The following is an 18,860-nucleotide window of genomic DNA, read 5'->3' on the forward strand; positions in this document are numbered from 1 at the left end:
AATGAATCATATGAATCAAATGAATCAAATTAATCAAATGAATTAAATTAATCAAATTAATAAAATTAATCAAATGAATCAAATGAATCAAATGAATCAAATGAATCAAATGAATCAAATAAATCAAATGAATAATATTAATCAAATGAATCATATGAATCATATGAATCATATGAATCATATGAAACATATGAATCAAATGAATCGAATGAATCAAATGAATCAAATGAATCAAATGAATCAAATGAATCAAATGAATCAAATGAATGAAATGGATCAAATGAATCAAATGAATCAAATGAATCAAATGAATCAAATGAATCAAATGAATCAAATGAATTAAATGAATCACATGAATCAAATGAATCAAATGAATCAAATGAATCAAATGAATCAATTGAATCAAATGAATCAAATGAATTAAAAGAATCAAATGAATTAAAAGAATCAAATGAATCAAATGATTCAAATGAATCAAATGAATCAAATGAATCAAATGAATCAAATGAATCAAATGAATCAAATGAATCAAATGAATCAAATGAATCAAATGAATCAAATGAATCAAATGAATCAAATGAATCAAATGAATCCAATGAATCAAATGAATCATATGAATCAAATGAATCAAATGAATCAAATGAATCAAATGAATCAAATGAATCAAATGGATCAAATGATTCAAATGAATCAAATGAATTAAATGAATTAAATGAATCACATGAATCAAATGAATCAAATGAATCAAATGAATCAAATGAATTAAAAGACTCAAATGAATCAAATGAATCAAATGAATCAAATGAATCAAATGAATGAAATGGATCAAATGAATCAAATGAATCAAATGAATTAAATGAATCACATGAATCAAATGAATCAAATGAATCAAATGAATCAAATGAATCAAATGAATTAAAAGAATCAAATGATTCAAATGATTCAAATGGATCAAATGAATCAAATGAATCAAATGAATCAAATGAATCAAATGAATCAAATGAATCAAATGAATCAAATGAATCAAATGAATCAAATGAATCAAATGAATCAAATGAATCAAATGGATCAAATGATTCAAATGAATCAAATGAATTAAATGAATCACATGAATCACATGAATCAAATGAATCAAATGAATCAAATGAATCAAATGAATCAAATGAATCAAATGAATCAAATGAATCAAATGAATTAAAAGAATCAAATGAATCAAATGAATCAAATGAATCAAATGAATCAAATGAATCAAATGAATCAAATGAATCAAATGAATCAAATGAATCAAATGAATCAAATGAATCAAATGAATCAAATGAATTAAATGAATCAAATGAATCAAATGAATCATCTGAAACGAGTAAAAAATAACCCCAATGACGAAAACCTCAAAGCTCTTCTGCAACACATAACTAAAAAAGTTAATGTAATGAAAAAGTGGTGCAAAAAGGCCTACTTTGAAAACCTTCTATCCAACACAACTCATTCAAAACTTTGGAAAAATATTAATACCATTTTTGGTCGTTCAAAGTCGGATGTTCCCATCAGCCTAATTTCCAATGATATCAGAGTCACTGAGACTAAAGAAGTATGTAATGTTTTCAACGAATATTTCTCTAGTATTGGCAAAAATTTGTCTGACAATATTCCCACGAGTCCCAACTCAAATCCTATTACAAATATACAACACGTCCAAGAAACAATCTTCTTGCGTACTGCAACCATAAACGAAGTGATCCTTTTGATTAAAGACCTCGAAAAAAATAACAGTTGTGGTCCTGATAAGATCCCCGCTAGTGTTCTTAAGAGTAACTGTACCACTTTTGCAAATATCCTAACCAAAGCTTTTAATTTAATAATTCAAACCGGCAGGTACCCAGACTGTTTAAAAATAGCCCGAGTAATTCCAATTTTCAAAGCTGGTGATCCAAACCAACCTTCCAACTATAGACCAATTTCAACATTGTGCGTTTTCAATAAAATTCTTGAGAAATTGCTCATCACTCGACTACTCGAGTTTTTGAACAAACACAACATAATTTACAACTACCAGTATGGGTTCAGACAGGGCTGCAGCACTTTAATTGCAATGATCGAACTAATTGACTCCATCATTAGTCAAATTGATAGCAAAAGAATTGTTGGTGCCCTTTTTCTGGACCTAAAAAAAGCATTCGATACTCTGGATCACTCAATTCTGCTTAAGAAGTTAGAATGCTATGGTATCAGGGGATTATCAAATCATATTATTCGTAGCTATCTGTCGCATAGGAACCAATTCGTATCTATTAGAGACTCGTGTAGCTCTTATAGACCAATAGAAATAGGAGTGCCCCAAGGCAGTAATATTGGGCCACTGTTATTTTTGTTGTATATCAATGACCTAGGTAGACTCGGGTTAAAAGGTACTCCTCGTCTTTTCGCGGATGACACCGCATTGTTCTACCCGAACAACAACTGCCTGGATATTGTACGCGACATTGAATCGGATTTAAAAACACTAACGACCTATTTCAACGAAAACCTTCTTTCCTTGAACCTAACAAAAACTAAATATATGCTGTTTCGTTCATCTAGAAGAGCTATAGGCGTGCATCCAGATCCAAGAATGGGACAGTCTGTAATTCAGGAAACTAACTGCTTCAAATATTTAGGACTTCACTTAGACCCCACACTCTCCTGGATTGAGCATATAACATCTATAGAGAGAAAAGTTGCATCGTTATGTGGGGCTATGCGTAAAGTATGCTCTTGTTCCCCAGCATGTACTTCTAAAATTTTATTATGCGCACATCCATTCATTGCTGAACTACTTTGTATCTGTGTGGGGCCGTGCCAGTATTTCGAATCTGAAAAAGCTACAAACGCTTCAAAACAGATGTCTTAAAATTATTTATAAAAAACCATTTATGTACCCTACTATTTTGTTATACAATAATAATGCCCATAACATTTTACCTTTGCTTGGGTTGACTAACTACCAAACAATAATGTACATCCACAATGCTTTGCATAATACTATTGCTCATAATAATCTAGAATTTACGACAGGAATTCGAGCTCACAGCACCAGACAAGCCAATCATTTATTATCCAGAGTATCCACGAACCTTGGTCAAAGACGCATTTCTTTCATCGGACCTAAGTTATTCAACCAGCTTCCTACTGATTTAAAGCAAATAACATGTCGCACTCGTTTCCAAGCAAAATTGAAAATAATTTTAAAAAATAAAATTAATTTTTAATATAAACTTCGTTCACCACCAATCGAGCTTATTCCTTTAGCTATAATTGGTTAACATTTTTTTAAATAAAAACAATTGATAAATGCATTTTTTCAAGCAATAAGTAATAAATAAATTTAAATTATTATGAGCTTCCTGCAAAGCTACGATGGGACCCTTAAAAGGATTCTTTTCCGCTGGGTACTCGCCGTAGCTTCTTGTCAAATTTTGTGTTTTGTCGGTCTCGTATTGTTTTTTTTTGTTCTCAGCGTTTCCGCGATTCGTAACTTTGTTTTGTTGTGCTGACCTTTTTTTTGTACGCTGAGAACTGATGTGTCCACTACCAGGGGGCTCCGTTTGTGAGCTTTTTGGTGTGGGGGTAAGAGGCGGGCTATTAACATAAAAATAAAAAAAAATGAACCAAATGAATCAAATGAATCAAATGAATCAAATGAATCAAATGAATCAAATGAATCAAATGAATCAAATGAATCAAATGAATCAAATGAATCAAATGAATCAAATGAATCAAATGAATCATATGAATCAAATGAATCAAATGAATCAAATGAATCAAATGAATCAAATGAATCAAATGAATCAAATGAATCAAATGAAGCAAATGAATCAAATGAATCAAATGAATCAAATGAATCAAATGAATCAAATGAATCAAATGAATCAAATGAATCAAATGAATCAAATGAATCAAATGAATCAAATGAATCAAATGAATCAAATGAATCAAATGAATCAAATGAATCAAATGAATCAAATGAATTAAATGAATCAAGTGAATCAAATGAATCAAATGAATCAAATGAATCAAATGAATCAAATAAATCAAGTAAATCAAATGAATCAATTGAATCAAATGAATTAAATGAATCAATTTAATTTAAGGGTTCAAATTAATAAAATGAATGGAATGAACGAAGAAAATAAAATGAATAAAAATAAATTGACTGAATAAATGAAACAACCGAACCAAATATACAAAATGAAGTGAATTGACAATGAATAAAAAAAGAAGAAAATGCATTGATTGAAATGATAAATTAATCGATGTTGTAAGGTTATAAATTAATAGAAAAAATAAATTGTGTCAAAAGAATTATTTGGATGAAATGAATAAAACTGAAAAAATAGTCAGGTTAATAAAATGTTCTTCATTTTAAACAAAATGTAAATGGAAAAATGGATAGAATGCATTGAATGAAAACAGTGAATAAAATAAGTGAAATGATTAATATGACTAAAATGCACGAAATGAATAAACTGATCAGAGTGAATCCAAATGATGAAACGAATAAAGTAGATTAAATGAACGCAGATGAACAAAATTAATAAAAAGATGCTGAATGAAACAATTAATTAAAATACAATGATCATTTGAAGTTAAAGTTAAAAAACATTTTTGAATAAAATAAGAAAAAAGATAATCCAGATTGTACGAATTTGAGAACCATTGCATCAGAAAGTTATGAAATGATTTTGAAAATTTTATCTTCCGAGAAAAGGCTAATTAATATACAATGGGATTTCTAGGGCTTCTATCCTTTTTTGCTTTAGTCTTTTCGTTTTCACGCTTCTTTACTTGACGGCGTCGTTTTAAGATTATTTAGTGTTTCAACATTATTGATGGACCTTAATTAGATATCAGGAACCTGGAACGTTCAATTTGCTTTGGAATTTACAGTTTACTTTTTGGTCACATATTCGCGAAAAAAATTGTGCAGAATAGAATTTGCTGGTCCAGTAACGCGCAATTGAATATAGTAAAGTGAGACAAGGTCACATGACACATTCTTTCGTGACGTTTACATGGTGTCTACTCAATCTGAAGAAAAAAATTCCCTGAGTATTCCAGGTTTTTCCAGGGTTTTCTAAAAAAATTCCAGGTTCAAAAAGAAAGAAAATTTCATCCAAAACATTATTTTTTCCTGTTTACTAACAATGAGTGCGTCACATTGTTCTTTTTATGTGTTGTAACGACATTCAATAGGCAAGGGATTGCAAGGTATGAAGCGTTAATAATTAATGTCGTTTTTGCTTGGAGCGAAAATGAGTCAGGTTCTAGCTCAAACTGCTATATGAATAGACAGTGGTTGGGATTGCAACCTGATTGAGTATCGAGGTCACACAAAAACAGCATAAGATACATGAAACAGGTCGTTCACCAACGTAGAAAGCATCTTCGATGCCTAGACGTCTCCAAAACGATTTGAGAATCAACCCTATGTTGCATTTTGCAAAACAACAACTTTTCAGTTTATTGAAATCGTGATTGAGTCTGAAAAGAGTTCTCATCGACAAGGTACGGCGTTTGCTAGACGTTCGTAATGCTAATCTTTTCGCCGTTTTTAATCGACGCAGCTCTGCTTTCTACAGGGAAAGTAGTTAGTTCGTCGATGGTTTACCTTAGGGATATGACGATCAATGAGGTAGCTCAGCTATGGCAGAAGTTTTCAGTAGCGGAATTCTCATCTTTGCTTATCACAGAATCCCAGTTATTGCTTTGGAAAATCTTCAAAATTCTGCTGTAGTCGACCAGCTTGTGGTCTTGGTCTTCGAATGAAAGATGCAAGGTCGGATGGTGACGAACATACTTTACTTTAAACTAAGCATAGATCCAAAATCCGACCATTTTCGTTCAGCATGCTGCTAATCTGTAGAAGGGTGGCCGTAGCTATTCAAAAGAGTCATGCTGCCTGGATGAAACATAGGTTCTTCGGGTTCAGAGTGTAGAAGAGCAGATCGCCACTTTATTGAATAGAAGTTGAAATAGCCGAGAATCACAATTACGACAGTTGTGCCATCGCTGCAATAGACATCAATGATTCAGAATGAGCATCAATTAGTGCAGTGTCACGAATTTTATCATCGTGGAAAACAAACCACATACCGCTCCGCAATACTCTACTGCGAAAGATCGGCGAGCTCGGACTACCTTCCATACATTCAAGAGAAAGTACGAGTGGAACTGCAATTTATGCATCACTCACCCGATACCGATGATGTATACAACATCGATTTTACAACATTTTGAGCTTTTGTGAAATCGCCAAAGGGCGAAGTGTCTTAGCAGGGACTGACGTGATCGGCTAGCCTCTTCTCCAACGACTCCCGCTATCTGTAAAGATAACACTCTTTGAGATTTTCAACGCTGTTCGGCTGGTGGATGGCTATAGTTATTTCAATTCCATAACCCAATTACAACGACTTTGGACTTACTGCTTTCCGACCGATTTCGCTCACTAGCTGTATGGCAAGTCTGTTCAAGCGCATCGTAAATAGACGACTCGATGAACGGCAAAACGCTTTTCGTTCTGGACGCGGCAATAATACGTACTTTACAGAACTAGAGATCGTTCCCGATAACCGATGAACATTGCTTCGTTACACATCTCCAAGGCATACGACACAGCCTGGTAGCATGGAATACCACCATCGAAGATATTCTATTGTAATCCTAATGCAAATCAAGATCCTGTGTGTAACGTTACCATCGATCGTGTAGCTGTTCCAAAAATAAACCGATTGTGTAAGGTTAGACCAGACATTGAGCAGAGGCGCATTGCAAGATGGTGAAGAAATCCTACGAGTCCAGACAACGATTTCTTAAAATGATAGGTGCCAAACTACAGCGTTGTAAACGTACGACAATGCTTCAAGTTGGGTCGGCTATGATCACTTGGAATTTAACATACGGCATTAACAGCGACGTCGGCTATGTATGTGGGAAGACTGCGAAGACAACTAACGCATTGGTAAGGATCATGCCGAACATCGGAACTGCAAGATGCAGAACGATACGTCTCTTGGTGGGTGTCTCATCTTACATACTGAGGTATGGCGTAACAGCCTGAGCTGCGGCGCTGAACTCAAAGCGCAGCTGGATGAAGTTAACTAACACGTTTCGCCTAATTGCTATTCGTGTCGTGGGTGCGTAGAGAGATCTCGCTGAGTACATGGAATTCAATCAGCCGAGTAATACACGAAATGCCAGGAGAGTCAGAGCGAACTCCTTGGCTAATGGGGCAGCAAGAGTGAGACAACGCGGAGAAAGGAACCTTCCGTCGGAGTAGACTACACCGGACCTACCTCGACACACTTTCGCATCGAACAGCAAGCAGCGAGTCGTTGGGGCGCCAATGCACCGGATGCTATGCTCCAACCGGAATCGCTGAACAGACCTCGGCAGCTACTGGTTGGTCCGTTGAGTAGGCTAGTTTCAGCGCCGGGGACTAGATCGAGCAGATCGGTACGAAGCGGGGAGCTAAATGGGTCACGAAAACAAGCATCGGTATCGGAATAAATCCACCACCGATGAATTTACAGTTGGGTAAATTCTAATTGTCTGGAAGCTAATTGGCCTACGAAACAGACATCGATACCGACAGAAACGCCGCCGCCGGGGAGCTCTCAGTCGGAGTAGGGTAGTTTCACCGCCGGATGATGTCCGAGTAAGTCTCGATAAAGCTGGGAGCTAAATGGCTCCAGAATGCGGGTATCGATGTCGGAAGAAATTCTTGTGTCAGGGAATTCTCAATCGGAGTAGGGTGAGTTCATTGCCTGGGACTATCCGTGTAAATAGTGATAAGGCTGGAAGATGAATGACTCGCGGAAATAGGAGCTACATGGTTCAGGAAATCAGCAGCTAAACCAATCACTGAGAGAATTAAAGAATTAAATGGCCATGAAGAGGCAATGAAGGCAGCAAGAGAAGAGTTCAGAGCTGAATGGCTCAAAGGTTATTTCATATATCAAGTGTGGCTCCGAGATAGCTGCGGAAAACTCGTGAGCAAAAGAAAGAGGTGCAAAGAAACCACAACGAGATTCCGTTTGGATTCCAGGACGGCATAACCGGTAACAAAGGGGCAGATCGATTTGCGAAGGAAGCCAGAACACTGATGGTCATTGATATGCCGAACCCAGCAGAAGATGTTTAAAGAGAAGTTGTATATGCGTAACGATGACAGTAGGATAAGCAGTGGTTTTGTTCCCGGGAGAAATAAAACACAGAATTGGACGGAGCGAAGCAACGCTGTCGACCAATATGCACTGACACGGGTAAAGATTAGCGACACAAATGAAAAACACCTTTCTGTTGAAAAAAGAACCACCACTGAACTGTGAATGCGGTGGAGTATCATGTACGGCACTTGGTCCAATATTGCAGGAAATACGTCAACGAAAGACAACAAACGTGGTATCAGAACAACTAGTCAGAGAGGTAAACTGAGCAACGAATCAGGAAGCAAAACGAAGATAGAACTTTTTGCGAGAAACTGGAATCGCAACAGAAATTTGAATGCAGTGTTAATTTAATACACCCAGGTTTTTTTACGCGGGGAATACAGGCCGCGTAAATGAAAAACGGCATAAATTTCAAAATCCGCGTAAATGAAAACCGCGTAAATTTAGGAATCCACGATGATGGAAACCTCGTTAATGGATGGTACCATGGACAGCATTCCAGAGCTATCAGACGAATAAGTGATTTTTTATATAGCCCAACACCAAAGGAAATTTGTAAATATCAATTTTCATTAGTGTAGGAGGTCTATATTTTTTTGAAATCAGTAGATACTCTAACTGATGTCAAAAGATTCAGAATAAACTGGAAAACTAACAAGTATTTCAACAAAAAGTGTAAACGGAAATTGCATTTGCATTTGATTATTGCAATCTTCTTCCACTTGTTTATTATTTGATACGGTCGGTTGGATTGTTATGACGTTCATCTCTCCCACTGACAGTATTAAAATGTAAGAAAAAACTAATATTACTATTCAATTGAATGATTGTTTTATTGGCTAGTAAACCCAAATATTTGTTATTCGTAGCAGTCGATACAAGTAAAGTGAAATAATAGCGGATTAAAGAAATGTTTGAATTTATAAATCTACATTTTCTCGCTTTTCGAAATAAATATTTTATTCTATCGAAATTCAGAAAAAGTTCGATGGTATTGAAGGAACAAAAGTATTTTGCGTATGGCGTTGCTCGTGACAATTGATACAATTTTGATATCATCATAGTCAACTTTCAAAATTCCCTGAGGATTCCAGGTTTTTCCAGGTAAAATTAATTTCCCTGAGAATTCCCGGTTTTCCATGTTTTTCCCGGTTTTTCCAGTGAGTAGACAGTGGTTTACAACGATTTGACGAATCTTCATTCGACAAATATGTCATACCTTTATCAAATGAACGCCTACATCAAAACTTATTACTGATTCGGAACGTAGACAAAATCTTACGAAAGCCATTTGAACAGAGAGCAAAAGATGAAGAATGCGATTCGTAAAAGAGACAAGTAGATGTTTCGAAGTTTTCATTTGAATTAAAATAAATAGTGTGAAGTGTCTAGGCTATGTCGATAGCATAAAAGGCGTTCATTCAGTTGATTATAATGCAGTCTCTTTCCAGACATCCTTATAGCTTGCATATTGTTTCGTTCGGAATTCTCGTTCAGGAAATATGGATAAATAAGCCCTGTACAATCCAATACTGTGAGAAAGAAATGGTTCAAACTGTCAGGATGGCAAAAACGTAGTCAGATCAGCTATCTGTCCAATGCATAAACTCTGATTGTAATCCTCGCTAATTTACTTGTACAATATGGAAAACTCGAACGAAACGTGTGCTGAATTATCCAATGCCCCACTACTAATTGTGACTTCCATTGAAACTTCAATTGAAGTGTACTCAGTATAGAGCACATATGGACGACGATAAGTTAGAAGACACCTTGTACTTGCTTCCCCCACTGACAGTGGGAACTTTTTTTCCCGGTTCTAATTCGTGGATATTTTTAGGCTTCGATCCGTTATTTTTCATGAAAGTTCATACCAATACAATGTATGTGCATTTTCAATAATATCATCACAAAAAGGTGTTCTTAGTTTTCACATGACATATTTGAGCATATGTTTTATTCAAAATTCAATAGAGATACGAAGAGTTGAAATATCGCACGTGGAATGTCCCACCTCCCAGTTAAGCCACATATTTTTCTGAGATAGCCATGAATTTCCTTTATTATAGTGTTTATGCAAGCTTTGAATAGTACTGAATTAAATTTGAGTTGATATAGTTTTCGATGGTCACCTGTTTACCCATAGTGCAACGTTTCGAAATACCAATTTCTCCTTGAAAATAGTTATAGTTTTCCCATAAGGCAAATATTTTGCAAATTTTCTCGGACTACAAATATTTTATTTGACATGTAGGATGTATTATTAAACTTGTTTCAGCGAGTCTCTTGTATAGTAAAATGCAAAGAAAATAATAGGGTAACAGACAAAAAATAGTTTTGTTTTCTCCAACCTTCACAATTACATCGCACACATGAAATTAGCTTGAATATTAATAAAGATAGCAGAGAATCTTATCACACAACTTAGAAATGGATAGAGAAATAGCAAGATAGATGTGAGTCGTGACAGTTGCCACCAACATGAAGAAAGAGAGAGAGAGAGAGAGAGAGAGAGAGAGAGAGAGAGAGAGAGAGAGAGAGAGAGAGAGAGAGAGAGAGAGAGAGAGAGAGAGAGAGAGAGGAAGGGAGAGAAAGAGAGTGAGATAGAGATGGGGACGGCATGTGAGGAATGGCAAATGATGGTTCATGCCGAGACCTTATTTTTATAGGTATATTATGCGATATATTGATTCCTTACATCCTTATTACATATAATGTAAGTAGTTAACTTTTTCGCCATAACCAATATAATCTAAATTTTGCAAAGAGCAAAATTTTTGCTAGAGTTTTGGGATTCAAAAATACAGTTTCTTTCGGTGATGCCACGAGTGTAATTGTATGAGAAGTTTTTTATCTCACTACTAGGTGAATTACTCGATTATCTGTATAGTTATATACCATCCAATATTTACCTCACGATTGAACGCAACGCCCAATTCAAGGGATAAATACATGAACTCTAGAACAAAATTCACTATGAACGCATTATTTTGTTTTTGAAGTGAACTTACATATTGATTTTTGAGAAATAGTTCAATTATTATATAGGTAATTCACAAAATGTTTGCAAAATCGAATTCCTTGAATCACGTAGATGTGTTTTCATACCCCGATATTCAAAATCGGCTTAGTTTTGCCCCTAAAACACCAGTAAAGCAACACTCTATATGAAACGGTTTCCTTTTCAATTAGTGAAAATTTGTAAGCGAGGAATAGAAATACAAAATGTTTAATATCTCCGTCGCTCGTGAACGGATTTTGACAATATATAGCTTGATAGAAAGGTATTTTTACAAGGGTTCTAAGTTTGTGCAGTTTGTGGGACGTTGCTTTGTTTGAAAGTTATTTATTGAAAACCTGCAATGTTTTGGCAAAATGACTTATATCTCAGAAAGTGAACAACATAACGAAAAACAAAAATAATAGTGTCTGTTATGTTCCCGACCGTCCGGGAGGTGATCCAGCAGAAAGGCGCAGTTTCCGAAGAGAAGGCGAACTCCAGAAGCAGGACCCAACACTTAAACTCCGTCGAACACAGGGCGAAAGGGAACTATTCTTTTTATACCTAATTTAGGGTATAATTTAGTGTTGTACTAAATTATACTCATTTTTGGGTACACAACAGTCCTTCCCATTTAGGAAGAAAATTATACAATTTTCGAAAACATATTACCATATCTAATATTTACAAACATTTAACAACTTTCTAATCAAACTATTCTAAACGAAAAATCGACAATAATCGATATGACCAATTCTAAGTCACAAAGTCATTTATACTTTTTTGAATCTTTTATCTCTTGAAACTAGTTGCGAATGCTTTGAACGCATTCATCACTGCTTTACGTTTACTCGATCGCTTCTTTGCCGCGGAAGTCTCTTCTGGGAAACCACGGAACAAAGCTGGAAACAAAGCCTCGTCGTCACACGATGATCCATTTGCCACTGACCAATTAAGCCGCGGAACTTCGATGAGCCGTAAAATCTCTTCGTGCTCCAGTAGTAATTCTTCGTTGCTACCATTTTCAACATGCTCTATGACGGTAGCTTTTTCTCGTCCCTCGTCCTGTTTATGCGACCTGGCCGTAGTCAGCGCGTTTGACCGGACCGTCAAGTCCAGATTTTCAGAAATGCTAAGCTGTGTATGATGGACGAGAATTGGAATGTTTCCAATTTGAATCTGGGAAGTATTGATAGAAAATCTTTTTAAACACATTACTGTGCATAGAATACATTTTGTATACCACAGCTTATCTCCCATATATAGGTTGTTTAATAACATTCCAGAAAATACCGGACACTCTTTTTGCAATAATAAATAACGTTGAGTTTTCTTTTTGTTAATTAACAAATCAGTTAACATATTAGGTCTATACGAGAAAACTCTTACGGATGGACATATACCATCTTTCGTCAAACAATTAATAAAGTTATATAACAATAGATTTATTTGGACCTTCAAAATCAACTCCAAAATACCTGGATTTAGTAAAACTTTTTTTACCATTTCTTCTACCGTTTTTATACATCTCTCCGCCTGGCCATTACTAGCAGGATTATATGGAGGACAGTTTAGATTTTTGATTTTTTGTTTTTCTAAACATAAACATAGATTAAAGGAATTGAAAAGAGGGCCAGTGTCAAGAACTAAAAAATCTTTTTGTCCAAATTTTGCCACAAAAGCAACTAAATATTTTCCAACTTCACTACGATCTATTCCATTCACTATCCATCCCATTTCCACCCCCTTTGAGAAATTATCTACCAATAGTAGAAAAGTATTAGATGTAAGGTGAAACGGTTTTGTAAATTTCTTCCATTTAGAAGAAAAACTTTGTTTTGGTATTAACAGCTGCTGTATTGTCAACTTATAGTCAAAGTCATGAGATTGGATAGGTGTAATCATTTTTGCAATTTCTAATTTTCCAAAAATATTTGTTACTTTTTCCTTCAATATAAAAGGTATGTCGTATGCATTTCTAAATATTGTAGTGTCAGTTTTAGGAATAAATTTAGCTCCTAAACTATTTATAGGTGAAATAAAAATTTCATCGTCAATCTTAGCAAATCTTTGTTTAATTTCTGCCATAACATTATTTTTTTCACAAGTCTTATTTACTGGAAAGGAACCAGTTAAAAAATTTCTCCAGTTGGGAATTAAAACATCCAACCATGTTCTTCCAAGTAACGGATAGAAATCATTTTGGCAATCTATAATCAACAATTTCAAATTTGCTTTGACGCCCCTAAATTTCACCATAACTTCTACCTCACCTAATAGTTGCAATTCAGCACCATTTACTACGATAAGTTTAGTAGAAGATTTATTAAGGGATTTTGAAAAACGAGTAAAATAAAGACTCTTACTCATAACAGACACAGAAGCACCACAGTCGACCTCCATCTGCAACTCTTTACCTTCAATTTTTAAATCTACTAAACAAGGATTATTAATTTTGTTACCAGATGAGACATGCAAACAACATAAGTCATCTGAGTCACTAGAAACGGTAGAGTCAGATATATCATTATCAGAAATGCCTTTACTCAAACGATTGAATAGATCAGATATGTCGACATTGCTACTATCATGAACATCCATATTATTAATCACTTGTGATTTTTGTTTTCGTCGTTTGAAACATTTCCTTGCCACATGTCCTCGTAGTCCACAAAAATAACAAATACGTTTGTCTAAGATTGGTTGTCTTCTAAATGTTTTACTATACTCTACAGGCACATAACCTTGAGATTCTCTAGCGTCTTCAAAATGTACTTTTTTGAAACGATGGTCGTTAAAGGGTTTATTGTTAAGTCTATTATTGACTGGAATGCGTGTTTTATCCTCGTATTTACCACAATTATTTTCGTAAACATCAGTCAAATTCTGTAATATTTTCTCTCTGTCAACAGCAGGAAAACAATTCATAGCTAAAACTTCGTCGTGTTTATCAGAAAAAGATTTGGAATTAACAGTTGCCATCTCCCAAGTTTCTAAAATTTTGTCGACTCTAACAAGATTTAATTTATCCTCACTCAATAACTTTTTTTTCAATTCAGTATCTTTTATTCCGGCAACAATTCTATCCAGAATTGCCTGGTCTTTATGATCACCATAATTACAATATTCCGCTTGTAACCGCAATGACAAAGCAAAATCTTGCAAGGTTTCATCTGGTTGCTGAATGCGAGTGTTGAAACGAAGTCGTTGTATTAAATCCGATTCAGATCTATCCAAACGAGTCTTTAATTTGCTAATAAGATCCTCGTATGGAACATTTTCAAAATTTCCCGTAGGGTAGAGCAATTTCAGTTGAGAAAAAACAACTGTGATTAAATATGCTCTTTTGTCAGAATCGTCATCTATTTTGTTCACGATGAAAAAATATTTCAATCGTGTGGCCCAATCTCCGAACAATGTGCCGTTGCGGAAAGGCTCAATAGTGGCTGCCATTGTGTGCGCCATTTCAATGCACAATAAATTAACACAAATTAAAATCTTCACCAATTGAGTGACAGAACAGAATAATAAAAGGAAAAAAATCACTCACTGCAGTGCCGAATTACGATCACCTGCTCATTAGCGGAAGGTCCACTAAAACTTCCAAATACACCGTCGGATTCGGTGTTTGCCTCTCCAGCAGTCCACTGGGAAAACAGCGACCTAAACACCAAAGATCACAAAAATGAATTAGAATTTTTTTATAAACAAAATTGTTTCGTTTTTAAATAAAACTAAAAAACAAATAAAACAATTTTTATTTTTGTAAACTTTTGTATAAAATAACCTTTAGTGCAAAACTGGCACCACTGTCACTTCCAAGCCGTCCTTCTCACACCATGAACGAGAAAAAATCGAAAGAAATGACGCGCTACTGAAACGAAACAAAATGCCTAAACCGTACAATGGTTTCGATTAGCATCGGTTTATACACGATGCACTTTCACTGTTTCTTTTGTTCTATACTTTGAGTACTTACAAATTTTCTTCCGCGCTCCATTGGCCACGCTCCGGAAGTGGCGGTTTTGATCGTCCGGATGACCGGGAATCCGTCCTGGATATCGTCGTACCGCGTTCCGTAGTAGTCCTCGTCGCCAGTTGAAAGATCCAGTCCATCCGGGAGGTGGACCAGTAGAGCAGGAACAGCTTCAGTAGATGCAGGAACCACTTGGGGACCACGAAGGGAAAGTTCTTTTTATAAAGATTTAATAAAACACTACTTATCACTTTGTAATCACGTACTGCAAAAAGGAGACTGACGTCTCGAATGCAGATGTTTTTATTTTGCTTTCTGCAAAGGTAGGTACGCCAAAAGAGCGTAACCTAATTTAGGGTATAATTTAGTGTTGTACTAAATTGTACCCATTTTTGGGTACACAACAGTGTCAAATGGGCACGTTAGGCCTTTCATTTGAAACTAGTTTCATGAAGATCGGTTCAGCTATTGCTGAGATAATTACATGATATTTTGTACATACATACATACACACATACACACATACACACACAGACATTGTCTCAATTTGTCGAGCTGAGTCGACCTCCGGGCCTCGGAAAAAGTTTTCAAAATTTGAGCGAATCCTATACATTTCTTTTGTAAGAAATGTAAAACATGATTAAATCAGAGCGCAATTTGCCATCGTCGTTGCGGTACACTTAGATGCTCACTGTTTTCTCCTGACATTGCTCACTAAACAATCTTCTCAAAAATTTACGCCTCCGTTTTCGTCATACTCTAGGATAGGATCCGCCAGCTGGCTCCCAGTCAAAAAGAGCAAGTTGCTGGCTAACGGGGGGCTATTTGCCAACTCGGATGCGCTAATTGCCCTTCAATTAGCCAGCAAATTGCTGGCAATTAGGGGGCTATTTCAAATGCAACATTTGGGCGATTTGCCGCCGTCATTTTTTTTGCCGCCCAACCCGCCCTTAAATCGCCCCCAAATCGCCCAGGGAACGCCCCATTTAATCGCCCTTAATTGCCCAATATGAAAATTAAAAAAAATACTTATTTTCGGATTCATTATCTACTCACATATACTTACCAGTATACTAGGTAATCTCCACCAAATTATAGGAAGAATCAATGGTGAAATTGGTATTGCACTCCAAAACTTTCCACAATCTGACGTTGATTAAGACTCTAGGTCAGAGATCTTATTCCACTATACTTACACACGATTCCACAATTTCCCACATTCTTTGGCTAAATGAAGTGCACTAGAAAAACAAAGTACAAAGGAGAACACACCAATTGTTCAAAAAACGATTTTAAGCTTAAGCCAAACATGAACCGCCATGTTTGAAAAACGCAAAAAACAACCAAGTCCATTTCAGCCGCCAGAAAATTTGTCTATGTATTGAAATTGCCTTTAAATCGCATTCGCAAATTGCATTTGTTCCTAGAGGCAATTACAACAGGCGAGTTGAGTCAAACGTCAAACTTTTTAAATCGCCTGACCACCCAGTCAAAAAGGGCAAGTTGCTGGCTAGCGGGGGGTTTTTTGCCAACTCGGATGCGCTAATTGCCCTACAATTTGCCAGCAATTTGCTGGCAATTAGGGGGCTATTTAAAATGCAACATTTGGGCGATTTGCCACCGTCATTTTTTTGCCGCTCTATCCGCCCGTAAATCGCCCCCAAATCGCCCAGGGAACGCGCCATTTAATCGCCCTTAATTGCCTGATATGAAAATTAAAAATAATAATTATTTTCGGATTCACTATCTACTCACATAAATTTATCGGTATGCTAGGTAATCATCACCAGACTATAGGAAGAATCGATGGTGAAATTCGTATTGCACACCAAAACTTACCACAATCTGACTTTCATTTAGACTCAGAGATCTTGTTCCACTATACTTACCCACGATTCCACAATTTTCCACATTCGTTGGCTAAATTAAGTGCACTAAATAAACAAAATACAAGCGTGTTCCCGCCAATTGTTTAAAAAAACAATTTTAAACTCAAGCCAAACATGAACCGCCATGTTTGAAAAACGCGAAAAACAACCAAGTCCATTTCAGCCGCCAGAAAATTTGTCTATGTATTGAAATTGCCTTTAAATCGCATTCGCAAATTGCATTTGTTCCTAGGGACAATTAGCACAGGCGAGTTGAGTCAAACGTCAAACTTTTTAAATCGCCTGACCATGTTCGTCCGCATTTTTTTGACAGGGAATGTTCGTTCGCATTTCTTTTGACAGGGCATGTTCGTCCGCATTTTTTTGACAGGGTAGCTGGGAAGAGTCAAAGAGAATAGTGAAAGAGACGAAGAGTGAAAATCAGTCAAAACGGCAACACTCCCTTTATGATGATTTCAACACTAGAATTTTGGCAACCGCTTCTACAGGCAGCACTTTAAATGACTCCTATTATATTTTGAAAACAAACCGTATGTCGATCGATGGATTTGTTTATCAAACGATGTGCATTTCGAAACAAAGAGATGAAATAATTCTAAAGCTTATTTTTACTCATACATATACTCTAGAATGCACCTTACAATCACGATTGAGCTAAATTCTGACGAAAATTCAAATTTCTTTTTTGATAGAAGTACAATACTTATCTCCTCCAACTCAGGCATGAGTAATGTTTATTTACATTGCACGATTGGTCTGCTCAATAAGGTATTTTTGGCTTCACACTATTCGTCTCTTTCCCTATTCTCTTTGGGAAGAGTGTGTATCTCAATAAAGATAATCATTCATAAATAGTAATATGTCATAGTTGATAGTACACTTAGATTAAGGAATCGGCATACCACAATTGATCTATATGTTGGTCGCAGTGGTCCGTCTCCTACAAAAAAACTAAATTGCCAAAAACAATTTATGACGATTCATGAGTACCGTAAACCGGGGTGACATTGATCACTTTTCGAAGTAATCATTGCTTATTTTTCGACTCAACACATTTTTTTTCAAGTTTAAGATTTTTAAATCATGTACTGATGTATAGTAAAGAATATTGGATGGTTTTACCTGAATTTCTTCGCTTATAACTATTAGTCCAAAATTGATTTCAGTGTTAAGTCCGCTTTCGTATTCCGGGGTGACTTTGATAAGGGTCCATGCACTAATTACGTAAGGCTTTTTTAGAACTTTTTAACCGTTCCTCCCCCCCTGATAAGAGTTCGTAAGATTTTGGTGAACTCCCCCTCCCCCCTACGTAAGATCTTATCATGTTTTTCGTAATTAAAAAAACATATTGTTAATTCATTAAATAGTAAGATAGCGAAAACGAAACTTAAAGAATTATTACAAGAAAATTAATGACAAAATTCAAATGTAATCATCAGCAGTAATTTTATTAGCATCTTAATTTTGCCCAGTAGAAATTTCAGAATAACTGCTGGGAGATATTCAGAAACTCCGATTTGGTCCTTAAAGTCTGCTTCGCTATATTCGGAAATAGTTTCTTGTGATATAAAATCTCTTCTGGTGGGTATAAATTCTGAGTTCCAACTGTAACGCTTATCGTACGCGTATCTCCGACATAGCCATCAACGAATTTTCTTGAAGTCAAAAACAATTCACACTCTGGAAATATTCGGTCTACAAGATCTTTGACAATCGCATGACAGAACATTTTCCAACTACCTTACAGAAGCGAAAATTTGAAAAAAGGATGTCAGCCTAATAACACGGTA

General features: G+C 35.7%; 1 protein-coding gene across 1 annotated transcript in view; it reads left to right on the forward strand.

Annotated features, from left to right (window-relative positions):
• LOC131693126 (RILP-like protein homolog) overlaps positions 1-18,860 on the forward strand; it is a 280,607-nt gene that overhangs the window by 153,709 nt on the left and 108,038 nt on the right. The window lies entirely within an intron of this gene.

The sequence above is a fragment of the Topomyia yanbarensis genome, chromosome 3 (genome assembly GCF_030247195.1).
Source record: "Topomyia yanbarensis strain Yona2022 chromosome 3, ASM3024719v1, whole genome shotgun sequence".
Lineage (NCBI taxonomy): Eukaryota > Metazoa > Arthropoda > Insecta > Diptera > Culicidae > Topomyia > Topomyia yanbarensis.